The 23522-nt window shown below is 49.5% G+C and overlaps 1 protein-coding gene across 3 annotated transcripts in view; it reads left to right on the top strand.

The window, feature by feature from the left end:
- The first annotated feature begins 1237 nt into the window (after positions 1-1237).
- DPYSL5 (dihydropyrimidinase like 5) overlaps positions 1238-23522 on the top strand; it is a 531970-nt gene continuing 509685 nt past the window's right edge. For 2 of the 3 annotated variants that reach the window (XM_069605549.1, XM_069605550.1), the window contains exon 1: positions 18048-18067. The gene's annotated coding sequence lies outside the window, so the exon portion shown is untranslated. Of the gene's footprint in view, positions 1359-18047; positions 18068-23522 lie in introns of those variants that run through there. The other variant, XM_069605551.1, reaches the window with a different exon arrangement.

Genomic DNA, 23522 nt, shown 5'->3' with positions numbered 1-23522 from the left:
TGCTCTTCTCGGGATCAGAACCTCTTGGGAGCCTAAGCGGCAGGGGCGTTGAGGGTAGCAATGAGGGTTCAGCTTTCCCCCAAGAAACGGCGCTCCCCCAGCCCAGAAACACCTGCAGGGGCAGGCGGGTCTCAGACACGAAGGGTTCGGAGAGTTGTGCCTAGTATGGACTTTGCTGGGAAAAGGGGGAAGCAGGTTTTGGACACAGAGCAGTCGCTGCACCTTTGCAACTATTTTCACTATTGTTTGCTGTGTTTTATTATGTGTGAAAATAAATCTGCAGCCTTTTTATGCCAAAAAGAAGACCCGTCTCATTCTGCACCTTACTGGGTGGGAGAGGAAGGGGCAGAGAGAATGAGCAAGGGTGATGTAGGTTGGCAATAATAATAGACAGATGCCCAGGCTATGTTATTGTGTGTCTTTCTTCATTGTAGAATGTGCTTGTGTATAGTTTAAAAAAAAAAAACCTTTGCAAAACATGTATATGCAATGCACAGGAAAACGCCATTAATAAAATCTGAATTAAAACTGCATTCTTGTACACAAAATGTAAAACATTTCTATCCACACAAGAGATGCAGAATATACGATGTAATTGCCCCTGGTTTGTAGATTGTAGAGAAGGCTCTGTGTTTTGATCACAGAGCCCCTATTATTTGGGAAGGGGTGAATTCATTGTGTACGATGCACACACTAGCAGGAAAGGCAACGGAGCCCCCTCTTGGCCCCCCACCACACACACTTGCTGGGAGGGGGGGTGCCCTTTGTTTTGCCGCCATGCCTCTGGGTGGGTGTGTGGCTCTGTGTTCATGCGTGTGGGGCGCGTCAGAGGACCAGGGGCCCGGGGCCAGCTGCTTGCTTCCATCACCCAGGCCCCCCTTGGACGTGTGGAGGTCCCCCGGGAGCGGCTGTCTGCCTCATGGCCCGGCCCAGACAGCAGCCACCCCGGGCCTTTGTGTGGTACCTCCGCGGGTCACCATGACAACCACGGCGGAGCTCTCCGGAGGGAGAGACCCGTCTCCTGGTAGAGTACCCACCCGCCCCGTGGATCTCTGGGAAGGGGAGTCCCCACCCCCTTCCCGGACACGCTCGGCCGGCTAGAAAAGACTACTGGCCTCGGGAGCCAATCCGCGCCGCCCCTTCGATCAGCCTAGCCTGATAGCTGGCCCTCGGGCTCAGCCATTGTCCGGCGCGCTCTGCGATTGGCTGGAGGGTGGGCAGAGGGCGGGGAAGCCAGTGCCGCTGGAAGGCGGCCGGCATCAGGCTTGTGTGAGAGGCGGACGAGGCGCGCAGCATCCTCCGCTGCAACATCCAGCCAGTGCCAGCTGCATCCAGCGCCCGCGCGGAGACCCCAGCAGGTACGGGGGGCGGGGGGGCGGGGGGAGGGCATGGGCATGGTACCTCCGTGGTGCTGCCCATTCACCTATGCTGCGCCCTGGTGCTGCCCCTCTGCCAGTGTAACCACTCGCCCATCTCGTTCTCAGTGGGTCCACCCAGGCACCCATTCATTCATGCATGCAGGGCGCTGCCGCTACACACCATCCTGCGGCCGGGTGCCCAGACCCTGCGTCCGTGCATTCACCCACTCATTCATCGGTTTGCTTCCTGCTCCACGGCCCTGCCCACATGTCAGTGCACCGTGCATGCACAGTCATCCTTACATGCACCTGCCACTCACGCTGAATACACACACACGCACGCGCGCGCGGTCATTCACCGGCCAGCACCCTGCTACCAGTGCCTCATTAGATGTTCGCATGCACCTGTGCCTCCATCGCTCGAGCGTGTCTCCCCTCGCTGCACCTGTTCGTCCACCTGTCCTGTCGTACACAGTCGTGCATGTCCGTGCATCCATCACTCGTGCGTGTCTCCTCGCGATGCACACGTGCATCCATCACCCATGCACGGCTGCGATCTATTTCCGAGCCCCCTCGTGTGTTCTGGCTTCTGGCCAACACACCCCCATCCATGCGCTCCCCCGTGCAGGCCCCGCATTGCTCTACGCTTCTCTGGGTTTGATGTTTACATGTGGGCAGCTGCCATCTTCCCAGTGCCCCCTACTGCTGTCTTGCTTCGAGGTGTTGTAAGCAAGGCCTACTCTTGTGCCCGTCACAGGGGTCTGGAGAGCCCTGCGCCCTGCCCCGGCGCTGGTTGCCCAGAAAAAGGGATGTTGCCGTTCATGGCCTGGCCGCCACCCACCGAATCGCCCCTCCCTCGCTGCTCTAAACGTTGGGGTTTCTCCGTCTGCGGCAGGTGCAGCACCGCCCGAGCTATCTCTCCCGCTTGTGGTACTCCGAGTTGTCCTCAGAGCCCGGGCCTCTCTGTCTCCGGAGGTGCCCTCTGGCTGGGGCACTGCACCCAGGACAGTCCAGGGCACGCAGGATGCGGCTGTCTTGGTGCAGCGCTGGGCAGAGCCGGGCCTCTGGTTTGGTGTGCGTGCAGATGGGGTGGGAGGGGTAGCAGGTGCGTGGGATCCGATGGGGAGGGTGTGTACTGTGCGTGCACGCCTGATGTCATATGTGCACATGACCACTTCACAGGGAACTAAGCCCCCCCCTCCCCCCCCTCCCCTCCCTGGATGCCGGCCCGCCCTGTCTCCTTTGTGGGGCCCCCGCGCGCGGCCAGGTCTTGGGGCGGGGTTTACCTTCACCCCGTCCGTCGGCTGAACGGAGCCTTCCTGTGGATGGAGGGTCGTGTGAGGTGCAGGGGAGGGGGTGACCCTCCCAGCCTCGGGTTGTACCAGTTGTGGAGGGCCAGTGGGGACCTCTTTGTGGTGTCACACGGTGCCCCCACCACCCTTGGAATAGGAGGGACAGCGAGCCATAAACGACCGGTCCTTTCCCGGCCCATGGCCATTGTGTGGGGTCGTTCACCAGAGACAAAAGCGGAACCCCGCCCCCTGTCCAGAGGCCCACTCTCAGGTGGTCCCGCTGCTCTGAAGTTGTTGGTTGAGTCGTGCTTTGGGGGTCTCGGAGGGCGGAGGCAGGCGGATGGCTGCCCTCACCATGGAGGGTAAAACAGGACGCATGCTGCCGGGGCAACACGCACTCCCCCCCCACCCCCCTACCACCCAGAGGGGCTAGTAACAGATGTCCATTGTTACCCAACTCTATGGTACTGGTTTTATCGACCTAGGAAGGCTGAAGGGCTCAGTGGACCTGCAGGGATTCGAACCTGTGGGTCAAAGGCAGGGCCCTGTAATTCCACTGAACCCCAGGCCCAGCTCAGCCATAGGCGAGGTACAGCTCCACTCACTGCCCACAGATGTTAGGGCAGGACACAGATGCAGGCGAAGGCACTAGAACATGCCACAGGTAGTAGTCCCCATTCATGCCAGGGCACGGCGTGGGTAGCCTCGCCACCCACCTGGCCCGGGCAGAACGCAGACAGTATCACTGCCCACACGGAGGCTGGAATAGGGCACGCGTACGGCCACCACCCACAACTTGGCCTGACACACGTACAACCACCACAGGCAAAACAAGCATTGGCAAAGCCATTAGTTATGGAGTTTACTGCTGTTCTTTGCATTTTGCATTTATAGGCACCAGGGTGCAAGGAGGAGAGTGCAAAGTTTCAAAGGAGGATGTGATATGGGGTGCAGGCAGTGGTGGAAATGGAAAAAATATGGTGGGGGATCCCACAAAGGGAGGGGGGGGGGGGTTTGGGGTGGGTGGTGACAGAGGGGTCGTAGTCTAGAAGGGGCAGAGTTGGTAATGGCCATCTGATCAAATGAATACGTTATAATTAAAAAAAAGACAACAAACGCCCGCGACAGCGTTGCCTTTTACCGCCGGCTTTGGTCTAATGCACAATGCACGCTACATGTGCAACTGACTCCTTTCAGTTGTTCATGTAGAGTGCATTGTGCATTACACACCAGTGCCAAAGCCGGCGGTAAACGGCAATGCTGCCGTCGCGAGCGTTTTTTTTTTCCTTTTTTTCTTAAGTATTACAGCGCGTTCATGTGCTTGGGCGGCTGACTCTGGCCGGATCCCGAGATCGGGCTACACATTTGGTGCCGGATCTCAGATCCGCCGAGAGCCGGCCCAATGACCAGCACTGGGTGCAGGTGTGCAATAGAAAGAGAAGGGGAATAGAACAACACAGGAAGCCATTGATAGAGGGTGCCCATGATAGGCAAGAGGAAATGGGAGTGAGAAAGGGTGAGAGAGTTAGAGAAAAAGTGAGTGTGAGAGGAAGGATGAGAGAAAAGGTGAGAGTTGGAGAAGACGGAATGTGGGGATATCTTCAAGAGAGCCAGAAAGAGAGCAGCAGCGCATGCGGGGAGAGAGCCAGAGAGTGACTGCCTGAACTGGGAGAGAGCGAGAGAGCAGCAGCGCATACGAGGAGAGACAGAAAGAGACAATGTCTGCAGGCAAGAGAGAGAGTGACAGTGCGCACAGGAAGAGAAAGAGAGAGCAAATGCGCGCACGGGGAGAGAGTTAGCAACATCGCTCATGGGGAGAGAGAGAGCGACAGCATGCACACAGGGAGAGAGAGTAACCGCGCACACGGAGAAAGAGAATGACAGCGGTGTGGGGAGAGAGCGACAGCGCATGCGGGGAGAGAGAGAGAGAGAGAGAGCACAATTGTTGGAGAAATAGGTGACACGCAGCAGCAATGAAAGCCTTTGTGGCAGCAACATCTGGGAGAGTGCCCCTCATTTTGACACTGAACATGAACATGGGATAATGAATGGGAATTTGTGTTTATAATATTGTTGTGTTCATTGCCTTCTAATTAGATTTAGGTACAAGTCAATGAAAAGGTATTGAAGTTGCCATGACTTCATGATTTTTTGAGAGCCAGTCCAGTAGCCGGAGAGTAGCAACAGGGACGGTGGGGCGGGTGGGGGGGGAGGGAGACGGGTTCTGGGGTTGCGACTCGGCGCAATGTTGTGTAGAGAAAGCACCCTGCCTGTCCCCGCGGTGTGCTTTGCCCCCAAAGAAGGCAGAAAACACGTCATGACTTTAATAATTGGAACCTGACTGATGGCATGCCAGGGAACCGCGAGGCTGTGTTAATGCCCCCCAACTGCTTTTCTTGGGCTGAATGTGAACCACGAAACGTTGTCTTGTGGAAAGCTGAACCTATGTACTCGCTGTGGCTGGCCTTTGTTTGTTAGGGGTGGGGGGCGAATTCAGAACAGGGGAATGAAACGAATAGAGCTCACTGGACCAGGCCGCCGATCCCACGACGCATCCGTGGCGGCCATGTTCTGAGGCACAGACACAACCCAAAATCCCGCCCCAACCCGGAAACGAATAGCCCTGCGCAATGAGCTAAAGAACTGCCATGGGGGTTAAAATAATGCCATATTAATAATGAAACGCTATAAAGATCCATCAGAGTGACTAACGTGCATGGCCGCCATCCCTAGGCTTGGCCTCACCTCAGATGGCCGAAGCAGTGCCCACACACATCGAAATCGCCTGCCAACATCTAGATGTGTAATATGTTGGGCGCCCTCGTGTGATGAACTTAGTTCTAGGCTTCTTTCCTTTGTATTATGACTTTTGGTGTATATTTTATTTGTCTATGTTCTGTATCTAATTCAATAAATATGTAAATAAAAAAATAAAGAATTTTCCTGCCCACCACACCCCCCCCCCTCAGCGTCTTATCAAGAGCAGAGCAGGCATAACCAAAAGCTCAATTATAACATTACCCAGAAACCTCTGCTAGCCAGCACGCGAAGGGCGGTTCCATGTCTTTACAACAACACAAATAACGAAAACTTTTTCAGTGAAAAAAAAGAACGAAACATTTCAATTTTTTTCTTCTCTTTTTTTAACTTGGGGGTTCCTCCCAAACCCCGTTTCCACACTGTTTTTAACCCCCCCCCCAAGCTCCGCTCACCTTTTTTAATCCCTTACCCCTTCCCCCATAGATACATCTACAAAAAAAATATTTTTTCCCCCGTTATTTAGGTTTCACTGAAAAAACTTGTCATTATTTTTATTTCGTTATAAACACTGTATACCGCGAAAAAGAACCTTTCAGAGGAAAACGTGTGACTTTGCCGTGCTTCACTAAGCAATTTGCTCATCTGCTGTTGGTGTTGCAGACGAACTCCTTAGATTCATAGCATTTGCTGTAGTTCTCTCGTCCTAATGTGATGGCTCCCTGGCTGGCACTGGCTCCCGGACACTAAACCGGCAACGAGTGCCGTAACTAACTGAGCAATATTATATCTTCTCATGCAGCGCCCTACAGCTGCTGTGCAAAACCCGGCCCTACAAGAGCACAACCCTTTGAGAGTGCTCCGAACACAACACAAAGCGGCACATTGAGCTAGTTACAAAACCTGTCTCCCACATACGTGTAATGGAAATGGCCTTCAGCACGATGCCCCATGACCCGCAACGGACGGAACAGGAATGGCGAAAACGACTTTGGTGCAAACCTTAGAGTGGCGCAGCTCATACAATAACAATCCAGTGTGGCACCCGGGCGGCCGCAGCCCCTTCCGTGGTGGAAGCACTGGCCGCAATATGTGCAGCCCAGTTAAGGTCGCGGCACCTACCATGCCTGAACCCATCAACTCCACCATACCTCACGAGCTGGGGGCAGGGCGATGGGGGATAGGGAAGCCTGCCTCAGTCTCTGCCTCAAAAAGAGATCACTCCGCAGCTCCAGGGTTGGAAATCACACAGTCACCTGACATGTGACAGTACTCCTGATTGGGAGAAAATACATTAAAGCCACTATTGGATTACATCCACGTAGTATAACAGGAAATAACACTAAGTATGTTGGTAATATTATCCAACAGCATTTACATTTGTCATGCCAACCACAAAGACTGCTTCTTGGCACACCTTTCTTCTCTGTAGCAATGCCACCAAAATGCACCAAAAATGAAATGGGTGGAATGTTTTGAGTAGATCTTAAGAACTGGCATTGCCCTGGGCTACATTCCCCAACATACATTTTTTATTCTGTCTGCACTATTGCAGAAGGGAAGCAGCAATATGCAAATTAGTCTTGGTCCTACCACGAAATGGGCCCAGGCTAGGGTGAACTGCAAGGTGACATTCTCTTTGCATGGAAACACAAGCATCTAAGACTTGTTTAAGCTTTGTTGGACCTCATCATTGACGTGCAGCTTGGAACCATGCTGCCCTGTAACTGTGCTGACCTGGGGCCCTGCTGATTGGAACCATTTTGAACTCAAACTGTGCTGGAACCGTGCTGGGCTGGAACTGTGCTGGACTGATACTTTTCTGAACTGGAACTGTGCTGGACGTGGACCGTGCTGACTGCGACTTTGCTGTTTTGGAACTGTGCCTGACTGGAACTGTGCCAGACTGCAACTGTGCCGGACTGGAACTATGCTGGACTGGGACCATGCTGTTCTGGAACCGTGCTGGACTGGTACTGTGCTGGCTTGGAACCATGCTGGGCTGGAGACATGCTGCGTCAGAACCATGCTGAACTGGATCTATGCTGGACTGGAACCATGTTCGACTTGGACTGTGCTGACTGGGACTATTCTGTTCTGCAACTGTGCTGGGCTGGTTCCATTCCTACTTGACCTCTCAATGGCAATGTGTTCTTATTCATCAACTATATCTTCCTCTGTCCCTTTTACTTGAGGCGTTCCCCAGGGTTAAATTCTATCCCCTGTTCTTTTTAATCTATGTCTAACCTCAGGGTGACATTGTTTCAAAATGTACCATTAACATTCATTAATATACTGATGACGCACAAATGTGTACCATGGACGAACGATATTTGTAATTTGAAGGCCTATCTGACTGACATGGGGAACTGGTCCTATTACCCACCTGCGATCTTCATTACTCTGAGTCCTGATCTTCCTCGTCACAGTCCTCATTTAAGGAAGGAATCTGACGAGGAAGCCAGATGAAGGGAGAATGACCTGATTACTTACTGGTAATCTTCATTAATCCAAGCCTGGATCTTTCTCGTCACAGTCCTTACTTAAAGGAGAAGGAATGTGACGAGGAAGCCAGACAACAAGGTAATGGTTCTAACCGATCTTAACTATAACACCTTAAAACATACCAAATGTGTTTGTTTTGCCCAGCCGGGTTGTGAAGATTATATTGAATCCCGGCTGGTACGCCTGGCTGGGGAAGGTATCTTGCACCCGTTGCAAATACTCTTTGTTATTGCTTGGGCCATAAATTATCCATGAAATATCATACGGATTAAGAAAAGCCCAAACTTCTCATGATTAAGTGTCCTTTTCCGCAGGATTAAATCTTGCAGGCTGGCGGAGCTCTATCACACGGTGGTGCAAGCACTGGTTCTCTCGCACCTGGCCGGTGGTAATGTATTTTCATAGAATCCGGGGATAGTCACGGGAGACACCGCCACCCATAGAGACCAGGACTAGGTCAGTGGCAGATACAGTAGCAACCAGCACCCTCATAGTATCCAGGGATAGTCACAGGAGAAGCCACCACCCACAGAGGCCAGGACTAGGTCAGTGGCAGATACAGTAGCAACCAGGACCCTCATAGAATCCAGGGATAGTCACAGGAGAAGCCACCACCCACAGAGGCCAGGACTAGGTCAGTGGCAGATACAGTAGCAACCAGGACCCTCATAGAATCCAGGGATAGTCACAGGAGAAGCCACCACCCACAGAGGCCAGGACTAGGTCAGTGGCAGATACAGTAGCAACCAGGACCCTCATAGAATCCAGTGATAGTCACAGGAGAAGCCACCACCCACAGAAGCCAGGACTAGGTCAGTGGCAGATACAGTAGCAACCAGGACCCTCATAGAATCCAGGGATAGTCACAGGAGAAGCCACCACCCACAGAGGCCAGGACTAGGTCAGTGGCAGATACAGTAGCAACCAGGACCCTCATAGAATCCAGAGATAGTCACGGGAGAAGCCACCACCCACGGAGGCCAGGACTAGATCAGTGGCAGATACAGTACCAACCAGCACCCTCATAGAATCCAGGGATAGTCACGGGAGAAGATACAGTAGCAACCAGCATCCTCATAGAGTCCAGGAATAGTCACGTGAGAAGCCACCACCCATAGAGTCCAAGACTCGATCAGTGGCAGATACAGTAGCAACCAGCACCCTCATAGATTCCAGGGATAGTCCCAGAAGGAGCCGCCACCCACGAAGGCCAGGGCGAGATCAGTGGCAGATACAGTAGCAACCAGCACCCTCATAGATTCCAGGGATAGTCCCAGAAGGAGCCGCCACCCACGGAGGCCAGGATTAGATCAGTGGCAGGTACAGTAGCAACCAGGACCCTCATAGAATCCAGGGATAGTCACAGGAGAAGCCACCACCCATGGAGACCCGGACTAGGTCAGTGGCAGATACAGTAGCAACCAGCACCCTCATAGAATCCAGAGATAGTCACGGGAGATGCCACCACCCACAGAGGCCAGGACTAGATCAGTGGCAGATACAGTAGCAGCCAGGCCCCTCATAGAATCCAGGGATAGTCATGGGGAAAAGCCACCACACATAGAGGCCAGGACTAGATCAGTGGCAGATATAGTAGCAACCATGACCCTCATAGAATCCAGGGATAGTCACGGGAGACACCACACCCATAGAGGCCAGGACTGGTTCAGTGTCGGATGCAGTGGCAACCAGACCCTCATAGAATCAAGGGATAGTCACAGGAGAAGCCACCACCCATGGAGGCCAGGACTAGATCAGTGGCAGATACAGTAGCAACCAGCACCCTCATAGAATCCAGAGATAGTCACAAGAGAAGCCACCACCCATGGAGGCCAGGACTGGGTCAGTGGCAGATACAGCAACAACCAGCACCCTCATAGAATCCAGGGATAGTCACGGGAGAAGATACAGTAGCAACCAGCATCCTCATAGAGTCCACGGATAGTCACGTGAGAAGCCACCACCCATGGAGTCCAAGACTCGATCAGTGGCAGATACAGTAGCAACCAGCACCCTTTTAGAATCCAGGGATAGTCACGGGAGACACCACACCCATAGAGGCCAGGACTGGTTCAGTGTCGGATGCAGTGGCAACCAGCACCCTCATAGAATCCAGGGATAGTCACAGGAGAAGCCACCACCCATAGAGGCCAGTACTAGATCAGTGGCAGATACAGTACCAACCAGCACCCTCATAGAGGCCAGGGATAGTCACGGGAGAAGCCACCACCCATGGAGGCCAGGACTAGATCAGTGGCAGATACAGTACCAACCAGCACCCTCATAGAATCCAGGGATAGTCACGGGAGAAGATACAGTAGCAACCAGCATCCTCATAGAGTCCAGGGATAGTCACGTGAGAAGCCACCACCCATAGAGTCCAAGACTCGATCAGTGGCAGATACAGTAGCAACCAGCACCCTCATAGAATCCAGGGATAGTCACAGGAGAAGCCACTACCCATGGAGGCCAGGACTAGATCAGTGGCAGATACAGTAGCAACAAGCACCCTCATAGAATCCAGGGATAGTCACGGTAGAAGCCACTACCCATGGAGGCCAGGACTAGATCAGTGGCAGATACAGTAGCAACCAGCACCCTCATAGAGGCCAGGGATAGTCACGGGAGACACCACACCCATAGAGGCCAGGACTGGTTCAGTGTCGGATGCAGTGGCAACCAGCACCCTCATAGAATCCAGGGATAGTCACAGGAGAAGCCACCACCCATGGAGGCCAGGACTAGATCAGTGGCAGATACAGTAGCAACCAGGACCCTCATTCTATTCTATGCTTTTTTCTCTTCATTGTAATCAATGCAGCATCTTTATTTAAAGTGTAAAAGGCAGAACAAAAGTTGATTTAACCAAAATGAAGGCACCAAATGTACAGAAGATTGTTGCATATTCAAAAGCAGTGCCAGTCAAAGTAGGAGGCTTCACAAATGCAAAAAGACAAGGTTGCATCGAACAAAATGGATATTGCAATTTGCAACTGCCTTTGTGAATCAGACGTATTCCATTCTGTATCCAGTTGCCAAGTCACTGCAGTGGAGTTTCAAAACTTCTTTGCAGCTCACATAGAAATGTATAAAATGGTCAATGTTGGCTTATGCAGGACACAAGTCAAGAGGAAATCTGAAATGTGTGAACTCCATCTCACAACTATTCACCCACCCCCTCATAGGCCAAACAAAGCAGAGGACTCTCCACAGAGGCTGTTGGTTTTGTGTGAATGGATGAGCACCCAGAGAGGCTGCTGGTGTTTGGTGAATGGGTGAGCACCCAGAGAGGATGCTGGTGTTGGGTGAATGGGTGAGCACCCAGAGAGGATGCTGGTGTTGGGTGAATGGGGGAGCACCCAGAGAGGATGCTGGTGTTGGGTGAATGGGTGAGCACCCAGAGAGGATGCTGGTGTTGGGTGAATGGGTGATCACCCAGAGAGGATGCTGGTGTTGGGTGAATGGGTGAGCACCCAGAGAGGATGCTGGTGTTGGGTGAATGGGTGATCACCCAGAGAGGATGCTGGTGTTGGGTGAATGGGTGAGCACCCAGAGAGGATGCTGGTGTTGGGTGAATTGGTGATCACCCAGAGAGGATGCTGGTGTTGGGTGAATGGGTGAGCACCCAGAGAGGATGCTGGTGTTGGGTGAATGGGTGAGCACCCAGAGAGGATGCTGGTGTTGGGTGAATGGGTGATCACCCAGAGAGGATGCTGGTGTTGGGTGAATGGGTGAGCACCCAGAGAGGATGCTGGTGTTGGGTGAATGGGTGAGCACCCAGAGAGGATGCTGGTGTTGTGTGAATGGGTGAGCACCCAGAGAGGATGCTGGTGTTGGGTGAATGGGTGAGCACCCTGAGAGGATGCTGGTGTTGGGTGAATGGGTGAGCATCCTCTCGCTGGTGTTGGGTGAATGGGTGAGCACCCAGAGAGGATGCTGGTGTTGGGTGAATGGGTGAGCACCCAGAGAGGATGCAATGGGTGTACTTCATTGCATTAAAAAAAGTACAAAAAATATAACCATTCGAGATCATGCACAGCGGAAGTTTGTTTTTGTAACTCTGATGGCCACCAAAACAGTAAAACAAATTATAGCAGTGCTAAAATATACTTTAAAATGTACTTCATACTTGATCGAAATATAGTCCTATTCTAACCAATATATTTGCTGCCGTTTTCCACCAAATGTTCTGTTGCTTTTGTCAATTTCGTCTTTTTGCCTGTAGTGCTGTTTGTGTTTTGTTTTGATTTCTTTGGGCAATAAAGAAAGCTGCTTGGATAGTCTGGTGTGTTAAAGCAGCAGCGACCCTGAATTAATTTGAGTGGCTTGCAGGTCTGACATGATTCAGCCTTTCATTTTTCAAAGGGTAATTTCACAAGCATCACATTTTTACTACAAAGCAATATATATATAAAACATAGACAGGCGTGCAAACGTACAAGGAAATCTGCCCTATATATTGAACCGCAGCCTTCATGTGGCTTTGCAAGATCGTCCTGTCTCTACCCTCATAGAATCCAGGGATAGTCACAGGAGAAGCCATCGCCCATAGAGGCCAGGACTAGATCAGTGGGAGATACAGTAGCAATCAGCACCCTCATAGATGACAGGACACTTGGGCGATCACCATCCCCATGGTAGCCTGGGCTGGACACCGGACCAGTAACCATACTCAATAAGGACAGGACACAGGGGCAGTTTCCACCCACATAGAGGGCACGGCTCCATGTATGAGTGGTTGCTACCCTCACAGGGCCCTATGCTACACATAGGTCTGACTGCCACCTTCAAACAGGCCACTTCTCCACGCAGAAGTGTCTGCCAACATCAGGGGCCTCCTCTGTCTCCCACCCTCACAGAGGGCACTGCCACACATAAGATATCTTCCCTCATAGAGGCCACGGCTGCCCTTACAGAGGCGACGGCTGCATATATGCATGAATGACAGCCTCATAGAGGCCGTAGCTCCACATAGGTCTGTCTCCCACCCTCACAGAGGGCACTGCCACACATAAAATACCCTCCTCATAGAGGCCACGGCTGTACGTAAGATTCATTGCATCACTCAGGGCCGGCCTGAGGCATGGGCAGTCTGTGCCGCTGTCCAGGGCTCCGCTGTCATGGGGTCCTGCGGGCACCAGTTGCCTGCTTTGAGTATACCAGGTAATATTGTTTGCAAGAGGGTCTCTGGTGCTGCCATATAGAAGGCTTTCTGTTTGTTCTAGTGAGGCCGCAGTGTCACTGCCCAACCCCGTGATGCCCTAGCGATAAAAAAAAAGAACCTCCCCAGGGCAGAAGCTGCGTGACCCGTAATGGCTGCTTACCACTTTGTCTTCCATCAGAGAATTTTAAAAGGGAGGGTTCATTGCGAGACCATTGTTTTGGACAATATGTTATTATTATATCTGCGTCAAGAGCTGCAAAAGGGGCATTTTTATTCAGAAAGCGCACACGAAGCACGAGCTAGCTGGCTGAATCTATGCCCTCATCGATCCCACCGTTTTAATGATCTGCTTTATCTTCAGGCACTCATATTTAACACACCCAGAATCGTTTATTTTTGGTAGAATGTAACATTTTCCTCACATCATGTACCAAACATGCCTTTGTCAAACACCGAAACACCTACAGGAAACCTTTTCACGCATTACCGCTTGTTGTTATGTGTCTTTATGCCTTGAAACTACATTTTCAAAACCCAAAGGCCATTTTTTTTTTTTGCCTTCTACTGAATTGCATTCTGGTATTTGCAGTCTTGCGTTCAAGATGAGGGTTGGGGTATAAAGCCACACTTGTATGCTTTTTGCCTAACATATTTCTATAAGGATGTATATATTTGTGTGAGCACTTTACCATGTTTTTTGTGCTTTTCAAGGCATCTTTATGAAATAGAGTATTGTGGAAAGCCAAACACAGGGGTGCAGAGGAGTAATGATGTGAGGGCAAGTGAGTCGTGAATACTTGCCCAGGATGTGGCAAGAGAGGTTGCAGTCCTGGAGACCGGAGAGGTTCTTTTCCCTGGTTCAGACCCTGTGCTGAATTTCAGGGCGCAAGTCGAGGACACGTGTAGGTGGTTCACATCCGCCCACTTTTTTAGAGGGCTGACGAAACCCCCCTTGGTTTTTTTTTAAGCTGCATTTAATTTGTTTTATTGTTCAAGTGTCTGGGTACCCGGGTTTACACTCCAAGTTGTCTTGTTCGGGGTGCAGGCAGTTACCCAGAATACCACATAAAAGTGTAATCAAAGCACATGTCTCGGATTGGGATTTTGTTTTCTGGGGAATATTTCAATATAGATTGCTGGGTTTAAAAGGTGCGCACCTTTAATACTTTGCCAGCGTAGTTGTTGTAAAAACTCTTCTTTCTGGTTACTTTTCCGGGGTTCATGCATTTTCTCTTGTGCACTTTCTTCTAAGGGGAAAGGTCAATTGAACTAAACGTGCATGCTTCACCTTAAGATATGTTCACTTACTGTGCATATATCATGGTTGTCAGTTTTTGATTTTTGCTAAGGGGTCAGAAATTCCCACACTGAGTGAAGCAAGATAGCCCTACCCATCGCAATGCAAATACTTTGCAGAATTTCCCAAGGGGGGCAAAATTACACACCCACCTGCCCCCGTTTTCAATGAGCAGGAGTGCAACTGTGCCCCCTGCACCCATCCATGTCCTTGTGATGGTGCAAATGGGGCAAACACCACGCTGTGCACTGCCCCCCACTACACCAAAATGTGAACGTAAATACAAGAAAAGGGAGCACACTTTATTGAATGATTTCATGCCCTTTTTTCCCCGAACTATTTACATTAGGCCTGAATACAAGTAACTCATTCACACAAGTAGAATAGAGACACACCCATGTTGCTGCTAAAATATAAACACAAGTAGAATAGAATTAATTTGCAACAATATAGGTATTTGTGCCACATTGAGGGAGTTAGGTTGCAGTATAAACTGAGAAGATCACTAGGTTGCAGCGTACACTGAGAAGATCACTGGGTTGCAGCGTACACTGAGAAGATCACTGGGTTGCAGCGTACACCAAGAAGATCACTAGGTTGCAGTGTACACTGAGAAGATCACTAGGTTGCAGTGTACACTGAGAAGATCACTAGGTTGCAGAATACACTGAGAAGATCACTGGGTTGCAGCAAACACTGAGACGATCACTAGGTTGCAGTGTACACTGAGAAGATCACTAGGTTGCAGAATACACTGAGAAGATCACTGGGTTGCAGCAAACACTGAGACGATCACTAGGTTGCAGCATACACCTAAGGCTTCTAGATTGCAGCATACACTGAGAAGATCACTGGGTTGCAGTGTACACTGAGAAGATTACTGGGTTGCAGTGTACACTGAGAAGATCACTGGGTTGCAGCGTACACTGAGACGATCACTAGGTTGCAGTGTACACTGAGAAGATCACTAGGTTGCAGTGTACACTGAGAAGATCACTAGGTTGCAGCATACACTGAGAAGATCACTGGGTTGCAGCATACACTGAGAAGATCACTGGGTTGCAGCGAACACTGAGAGGATCACTAGGTTGCAGCATACACTGCAAAGATCTCGGTTGCAGCATACACCTAAGGCTTCTAGGTTGCAGCATACACTGAGAAGATCACTGGGTTGCAGCGAACACTGAGATGATCACTAGGTTTCAGCATACACTGCAAAGATCTCGGTTGCAGCATACACCTAAGGCTTCTAGGTTGCAGCATACACTGAGAAGATCACTGGGTTGCAGTGTGCACTGAGAAGATTACTGGGTTGCAGTGTACACTGAAAAGATCACTGGGTTGCAGCGTACACTGAGATGATCACTAGGTTGCAGCGTACACTGAGAAGATAACTGGGTTGCAGTGTACACTGAGAAGATCACTGGGGTGAAGTGTACACTGAGAAGATTACTGGGTTTCAGCGAACACTGAGACGATCACTAGGTTGCAGCGTACACTGAGAAGATCACTAGGTTGCAGCGTACACTGAGAAGATCACTAGGTTGCAGTGTACACTGAGAAGATTACTGGGTTGCAGCGTACGCTGAAAAGATCACTGGGTTGCAGCGTACACTGATAAGATCACTAGGTTGCAGCGTACACTGAGAAGATCACTAGGTTGCAGCATACACTGAGAAGATCACTAGGTTGCAGCATCCACTGAGAAGATCACTAGGTTGCAGCATACACTGAGAAGATCACTGGGTTGCAGTGTACACTGAGAAGATTAGTGGGTTGCAGTGTACACTGAAAAGATCACTGGGTTGCAGCGTACACTGAGATGATCACTAGGTTGCAGCGTACACTGAGAAGATAACTGGGTTGCAGTGTACACTGAGAAGATCACTGGGGTGCAGTGTACACTGAGAAGATTACTGGGTTTCAGCGAACACTGAGACGATCACTAGGTTGCAGCGTACACTGAGAAGATCACTAGGTTGCAGCGTACACTGAGAAGATCACTAGGTTGCAGTGTACACTGAGAAGATTACTGGGTTGCAGCGTACGCTGAAAAGATCACTGGGTTGCAGCGTACACTGATAAGATCACTAGGTTGCAGCGTACACTGAGAAGATCACTAGGTTGCAGCATACACTGAGAAGATCACTAGGTTGCAGCATCCACCGAGAAGATCACTAGGTTGCAGCATACACTGAGAAGATCACTGGGTTGCAGTGTACACTGAGAAGATTAGTGGGTTGCAGCGTACGCTGAAAAGATCACTGGGTTGCAGCGTACACTGAGAAGATCACTAGGTTGCCGCGTGCACTGAGATGATCACTGAGAAATATATGCTGCTGAACACACTTAGAAGATTACTGAGAGATACATAGACAGAGAAGCAGTATTCCTGTTGAATTAAAAATGTAGCATTGAGCATCGGTTCCACCATTTTGCAGCAAAGGCCTTATATGAAATTGCCAAGCAAGTTATTTTAGAGCTGCCGCACTGCAGTTCTTAGATTTGTTAAACTTCATGAAAAATCCTTTCTCGTCTCAAAGTATGAGGCAGCCATGGTTACAGTGGAAGTGAGTACAAGATAGTGCTTGACGGAGCATCAAGCAGATATTGTTCCCATGACATAAGAACAGATATATAGCAATTATTTCTGGTCCAAACAGTAATTGAATAAATACATAGAAGCCTTGATCGCCAGGCGCATGGTGCCCCAAGACGAAATATTGCCAAAACTAAGTTGTATACACAGTGCCCCCTATCACCAAGCAGTGCCACTACATTCTATTAAATACAGTAAAATAGAAGAAAATATCCCTGGCAGACAGAGCCCCACAGAGACTGTTATTCACCCCATTCACCCCATGCCCCAATTAAAAGATTATGCACCTGCGTTGGCAACGAGTATCGAGACCGCAGTTGCATACTGGAATATTCAACGTTAGGCACACAGTCTGGCATAAATGAGGCCTTGGCATGGGAAATGAGATGGTATTATCTTTTTGTTCGGGGAAACAGGGGTTTGACCTTTCTATTCCCAACAACAGTCACATTGGACTGCCTAGGATGGTTGCAACATTCAAGGCCACTTTAAGAGGTGCCATCCAATGGCAGAGAAGTATTCTTATCACTGTCAGTATGAAGTATGCCAACCAAGCAGATAGTGTGGTAGTGATGCTAGAATAATGACAACTATGAGGGTTGGACCTGGGTAGGTTTGTAGATGAGGGACTAGCCAATGTATAGGGATCTATATTGGAGCCAATTATCATTTTAGAAAATGTTACATGTGTTATTTCTTGTAACTATGCCATCTGTGCGGTTTCACATCATATAATCCTCAGCCCGATGTGGGCTTGTTGAGTTATTTTTTTTTGCATCTTGCTTGACGCCCGGCAGACACTTTGTTTGTTGATAAAGTGAATAAAGTTGGGTTTTCTTGCAGCTGGCGCCCTTCCTTATTTTTGTTAATGGACTGCCTTAACACATTTGGTGACCACGAAGGGACTTCAGCGTCCTCGGAAGGGCAAGGGCTCCTCGCCACCCTCCCTGGCCAGCGGCCTTGGCCTGTCGAGATCGATTTATGAGTTCTGCGAAGGCCTGCATGATCCTGCTAGCAGCCCGCTGAGCAGGGTGAGGCAGGCAGTTCCGAGAGGATGCTAAGCATCGCACCATGGACCTCGGAGGAACATAGAACGTGAGTGTGCGGGTGCATGAAAAATGCAGCAGAGTAAAGTACTGTGATTTAATTATTGTGAGGTGAAAAGAATACTCCCTATAAATGGGGATTACCACGTGGTATAGATATTTTCTTTTATTACATTCTTTTAAAGCCCATCAAACCCATAGGCCTCAGTGCGCTAACAGACGAACAAACAGATAACAGAAAAAAGCAGTGTCAAAGTAAGGAAGACCAGGGAGAATCGGGCACAAAGACTACAGGATGGAACGTTTCCTAATCCTTAGAATTCACTAAAAGGGTTTTTATCGGTTTTCTAAATGCTAATGAAGTTAGAATGTCTCTGATGTCTCTGGGAAGTGAGTTCCATAAGACAGGGGCCCGGACATCAACGCATTTGCCACCAAACCTTTTCAGCTTAAACCGGGGCACAATTAGATTCTTTTTCCCATTGGAGTGTGATGAGCGCAAGGCAGGGGCTCTTTGAAGTCGTTAAGCTAAGTAAACAGGTGCTTGTGTTGAAAGACATTTGGAAGAGACACGCCTTTATGGGATATCCGGTGACAGACTGGAAGCCGGTGCAAGCCTCTCCTTGCCTCTGTCCTATCCTTGCCATTCCACAAACAGCTCTAACGGCTCCATTTTGGGTGGTTTGTAGAGTTTTGACATTACCCACCAATAGACTATTACAATAGTCAATTCTGGCGTATACCAGAGCTGTAGCCAACATGGAGATATTGGGGATAGACAGGTAGGGTTTAATCTGCCTAATAAGTTTAATGGTGAGTGCACAAGAGGATTTAACATGGAGAGTGTGCTGCTTCATAGTCAGGCCTGAGTCTAAATAGACACCCAAAGTCTTAACACAAGGGCTGACCTGAATATTGTAGTCACTGATCTTAAATTGCTTATTCTCGGGTCCTAATCTCTTCAAGCGTTGGCTAGAGCCCACCAGCATGAGTTCCTTTTTTCCACCATTAAGAACTTGTGTGTTTAATGCCATCCATGTTTGTATCAATTAATATATCTGGTTGATTTCCATTACCTCTGTCTCATAGTCCCCAGTAAGCACCAAAAATATCTGGACGTCGTCGGCGTAGTTGGTATAACCCACTCCGGTGGCATCCATAAGATCAAAAAGTGGGCACATATAGATATTAAACAAGATGGGAGGCTCCCTGAGGCACCCCACAAGTCAGCCATTCAGGGAGTGAATGGGATTCGTCGATCTACGGGGTTGTCTGATGATGGCCCAAAAAAGAGACCCACCAAGAGACTGCTAAATTAGATCAATTATCTAATGTTCTCAATCTCTACAGCAGCAAGTCATGATCTATGCGGTCTAAAACCGCTGAGAGATCCAGCAACATCAGCAGCGTAACCTGACTCCTATCCACTATATCTGTAAGATTGGCTCGTAGGTCTAGCATGGCTGTCTCTCTGCCATGTTCTGCCTGAATTGCCGATTGGCAGGGGCTCGATAGCCTGTGAGTGTCCATATGCTCCTGCAATTGCTGATATGCTATTCTATCCAAGGCCTTGAGGAGAAATGGAACTTTAGAAATGGGACGATAATTACTCCCTACTGTAGGATCAAGCGAGTCTTTTTGAGAATAGGTGAATTCCCTATCTCCTTGAGAGCGGGGGGAACATTAGCTGCAAGAAAGGAGACATTTTCCATTTCTGTAAGGGAGGGTGCCAAGTACTCTATTGGGTGCTTAATGAAGTTTCAGTGGATGACGTTAAATTAGCAACAACTGGAAGAAGCAAATGACCAAATGCCTCTGCTGAGAGTTTATGTAAGTTCCTGACTTGTAATTGTAATTGGTCATTTATGACTCGCTTGATACCCAGAGGTTTCTAATTGCGGACCCAGGTATCGAACCTGTGTTGCTCTACGTCGTCATGCTTCCAAGGTGAGCACTTTGCCCCTGGGCTCTCCTCCCGGCCCAGATCCAGGCCCAAGGGTAACCTTCCATTTTTCTGGCAAGATAAGATCAAAAGATATCAAACAGTGATCTGTCCATGAACATGGGCAAACCAATACACTGTCAGTACTTTAGATTGGGTACTTATCTTTAATTAAGTATGGCCTTCTCTATGCGTAATATGCCCAGGGCTTGTAAGGCTTCCATAATGGAAATAGCCTCCCGGTCTTTATTATCATATGCCCAGAGGTTAAAATCTCCAAGTATGAGAACACAACTCCCATGCTTCATAAGAATCACCGAATAGAGTTACAAGCTGTTCTTCCAACGAGGGGAGTATCATACGGTGGACGGTAGATGTTCAGAATAGACACAGTTGTGTTAAAGTCTAGTGATAATTTAATAAGTGCATATTCACAAAGATCAATAACACTTTGGTGGATTGCATGTGTATTTAGTGTTTCTCTGAAGATAAATGCTGTGCCCCCCGGCCCCTCCCGGCCACCCTATCAGTTCGGGCTATACTATAGCCTGTAGGTGTAGCTGATAAGGCGGCAGGATTGGTGCTATTGGTGGTATCATGAAGCCATGTTTCAGACAAGCAAACAACATCTAGGCTTTCTGTTATAATTTGATCAGCAACTTCAGTGCAATGCTTCACTACGGACCTTGTGTTTAGTGCCACTGTTTTCAATGTATGCGCATATAGTATGTTTATGGTGAAATATTAAGGGCATGAATAATCCTCAATAAGAGGAAGGGCAGCGCTGCCTAGAGACACTTGTGTAAATGTGCATTATGGATACCTAATATCATATTATAAGGGGTATTGTAAATAGGGTGAGGGAGTGTGCATACCTTTGCGTTATAGAAGTGAGGACTTGTGGTATCCCTCGGTCCCGGGTAAGGGGGCATGAGAAGGTGTGGTTTACCCTCCGCCACCACGAAGGGAGTGTGCAGAAGTGTGGATACCCTTGCATTATAGAAGTGAGGAGGTGTGGTTTCCCTTGGTCCCGGGTAAGGGGGTGTGAGAAGGTTTGGATTACCCTCCGCCCCGGCTAAGGGGGTGTGAGAAGGTGTGGATATCCTTGCATTATACAGGTGAGGAGGTGTGGTTTCCCTTGGTCCCGGGGAAGAGGGTGTGAGAAGGTTTGGATTACCCTCCGCCCCGGCTAAGGGGGTGTGAGAAGGTGTGGATATCCTTGCATTATACAGGTGAGGAGGTGTGGTTTCCCTTGGTCCCGGGTAAGGGGGTGTGAGAAGGTGTGGATATCCTTGCATTATACAGGTGAGGAGGTGTGGTTTCCCTTGGTCCCGGGTAAGGGGGTGTGAGAAGGTGTGGTTTACCCTCCACCCCGGGTAAGGGGGTGTGAGAAGGTGTGGATATCCTTGCATTATAGAAGTGAGGAGGTGTGAGTTCCATTGGTCCTGGGTACTAGGCTGCGAGAAGGTGTGGTGGCGCCCCCCAGACATTTTTCATAGGGATGGCCACACTTGAAATCTTGGGGTGGCACACCAAAACAAACATACATAAATGAATGGGCCGGTGGGGGGGGGGGTGGCGTGCTTTTATAAGGGTGGCCGTGGCCCCGCTTGGCCACCCCTTGGAGGCGCCCCTGAAGTGTGGATACCCTTGCGTTATAGAAGTGAGGAGGTGTGATTTACCCTCTGTCCTGGGTAAGGGGGCACGAGGAAGTGCGGATACCCTTGCGTTATAGAAGTGAGGAGGTGTGATTTACCCTCTGTCCTGGGTAAGGGGGCACGAGGAAGTGTGGATACCCTTGCGTTATAGAAGTGAGGAGGTGTGATTTACCCTCTGTCCTGGGTAAGGGGGCACGAGGAAGTGCGGATACCCTTGCGTTATAGAAGTGAGGAGGTGTGATTTACCCTCTGTCCTGGGTAAGGGGGCACGAGGAAGTGTGGATACCCTTGCGTTATAGAAGTGAGGAGGTGTGATTTACCCTCTGTCCTGGGTAAGGGGGCACGAGGAAGTGCGGATACCCTTGCGTTATAGAAGTGAGGAGGTGTGATTTACCCTCTGTCCTGGGTAAGGGGGCACGAGGAAGTGCGGATACCCTTGCGTTATAGAAGTGAGGAGGTGTGATTTACCCTCTGTCCTGGGTAAGGGGGCACGAGGAAGTGTGGATACCCTTGCGTTATAGAAGTGAGGAGGTGTGATTTACCCTCTGTCCTGGGTAAGGGGGCACGAGGAAGTGCGGATACCCTTGCGTTATAGAAGTGAGGAGGTGTGATTTACCCTCTGTCCTGGGTAAGGGGGCACGAGGAAGTGCGGATACCCTTGCGTTATATGAAGCAGAGGAGGTGGTAGAATTGAATTGTGTTATTATTGATAAAATATGTATTGTATAATATGTGGTTTTTGTGAAGGTGTGGTGTGTATATTAACAGGCGCTTCAGGAAATAAGGATTACAAATGTTTGGTGATATATAAAATGCACTCCACCTTAGTACACATATGTAAATCCTTTCCCCAGTATAAGGAGAAAGTAATTATATACCATAAGGAAGGATACATGAAATAGCAGGGCACATGTTTCAATCTTGCCCAGCGGAAGCACACATATTTAAACATTTTTACAAAACATGTATGTGCATCTAAGACAGAACCATGTTTCTGACGCCCGGAGTCTGCACTGGCTTCCAATAAGACATAGGCTGACCCACAAGATCCCGACACTGTCTAATAAATGCTAGACAGATAATTGCCCAAAATAGCTGAAAGATCGCACGAAGATGAACCAACCGGGGCGTCTATTGGGTTCTCAGGACAACCTTAAAATGGCTCGGTACACGCTGATCAGGGTCGGCGGTACACTCTTGGACATCCAGGCGCTTCTAGCTTGGAATGCTCTCCCAGTGTCGATAAGATCAGCGTCGTCAAAAAACGTGTTAACCACCACTTCTCAATCTCAAACCAGGCTGAAGTGCCTTTTTCGGCAGCGTTCTCTTCTCTAGGCGCTGACCCCGTGTCTGTTTGTACTTGTATTTATGTTTTTCTGTGTGTGCCCTGAGGCCCAGGGGCATGTGGCGCTATAAAAAATAAATAATAATAATAATAGCCAAATACAAAGGGAAGAAACTAAAAAACGGATTAAGTATTATAGAATTGTGGAAAATATTTGAGGAAGAGGAAGGTGATAAGGGTAAAAATGAAAAGGGGTGAATACATAAGTACGCACGCAGCCCACTGCCCCTCCTCCATTTGCGTCCCTGTACGCGCAGCCGGGAGGTGCACACTATCCATTGCAGCCAGCAACAGGCAATACGAATCTCAGGTTTGTACCCCAGGGAGAGGAAAATACAAATGAGCAAGACCCACCTAAGGATGCAACAAGAAATCCAATTGTTTTGCCGGTAGAAAATGATGCACAGCGAGATTTAGAAGCAGAGTGTGACGGGGCGGCCCACCACAAATAACCACGCTGAGTCTCTGGAAACGTCCAAGTGTGTTTATTGAACTTAAATGTCAGAATGGCTTTTTTCTCTTCTGGTTTTTCAGGGGCTAATGGGATGGGAATATTGGT

The sequence above is a fragment of the Ambystoma mexicanum genome, chromosome 4p (genome assembly GCF_040938575.1).
Source record: "Ambystoma mexicanum isolate Mex_15411 chromosome 4p, UKY_AmexF1_1, whole genome shotgun sequence".
In the NCBI taxonomy this organism is placed as follows: domain Eukaryota; kingdom Metazoa; phylum Chordata; class Amphibia; order Caudata; family Ambystomatidae; genus Ambystoma; species Ambystoma mexicanum.
Note: the sequence above shows the minus strand (reverse complement) of the source record. Positions and strands in the feature narration are given on the sequence as shown.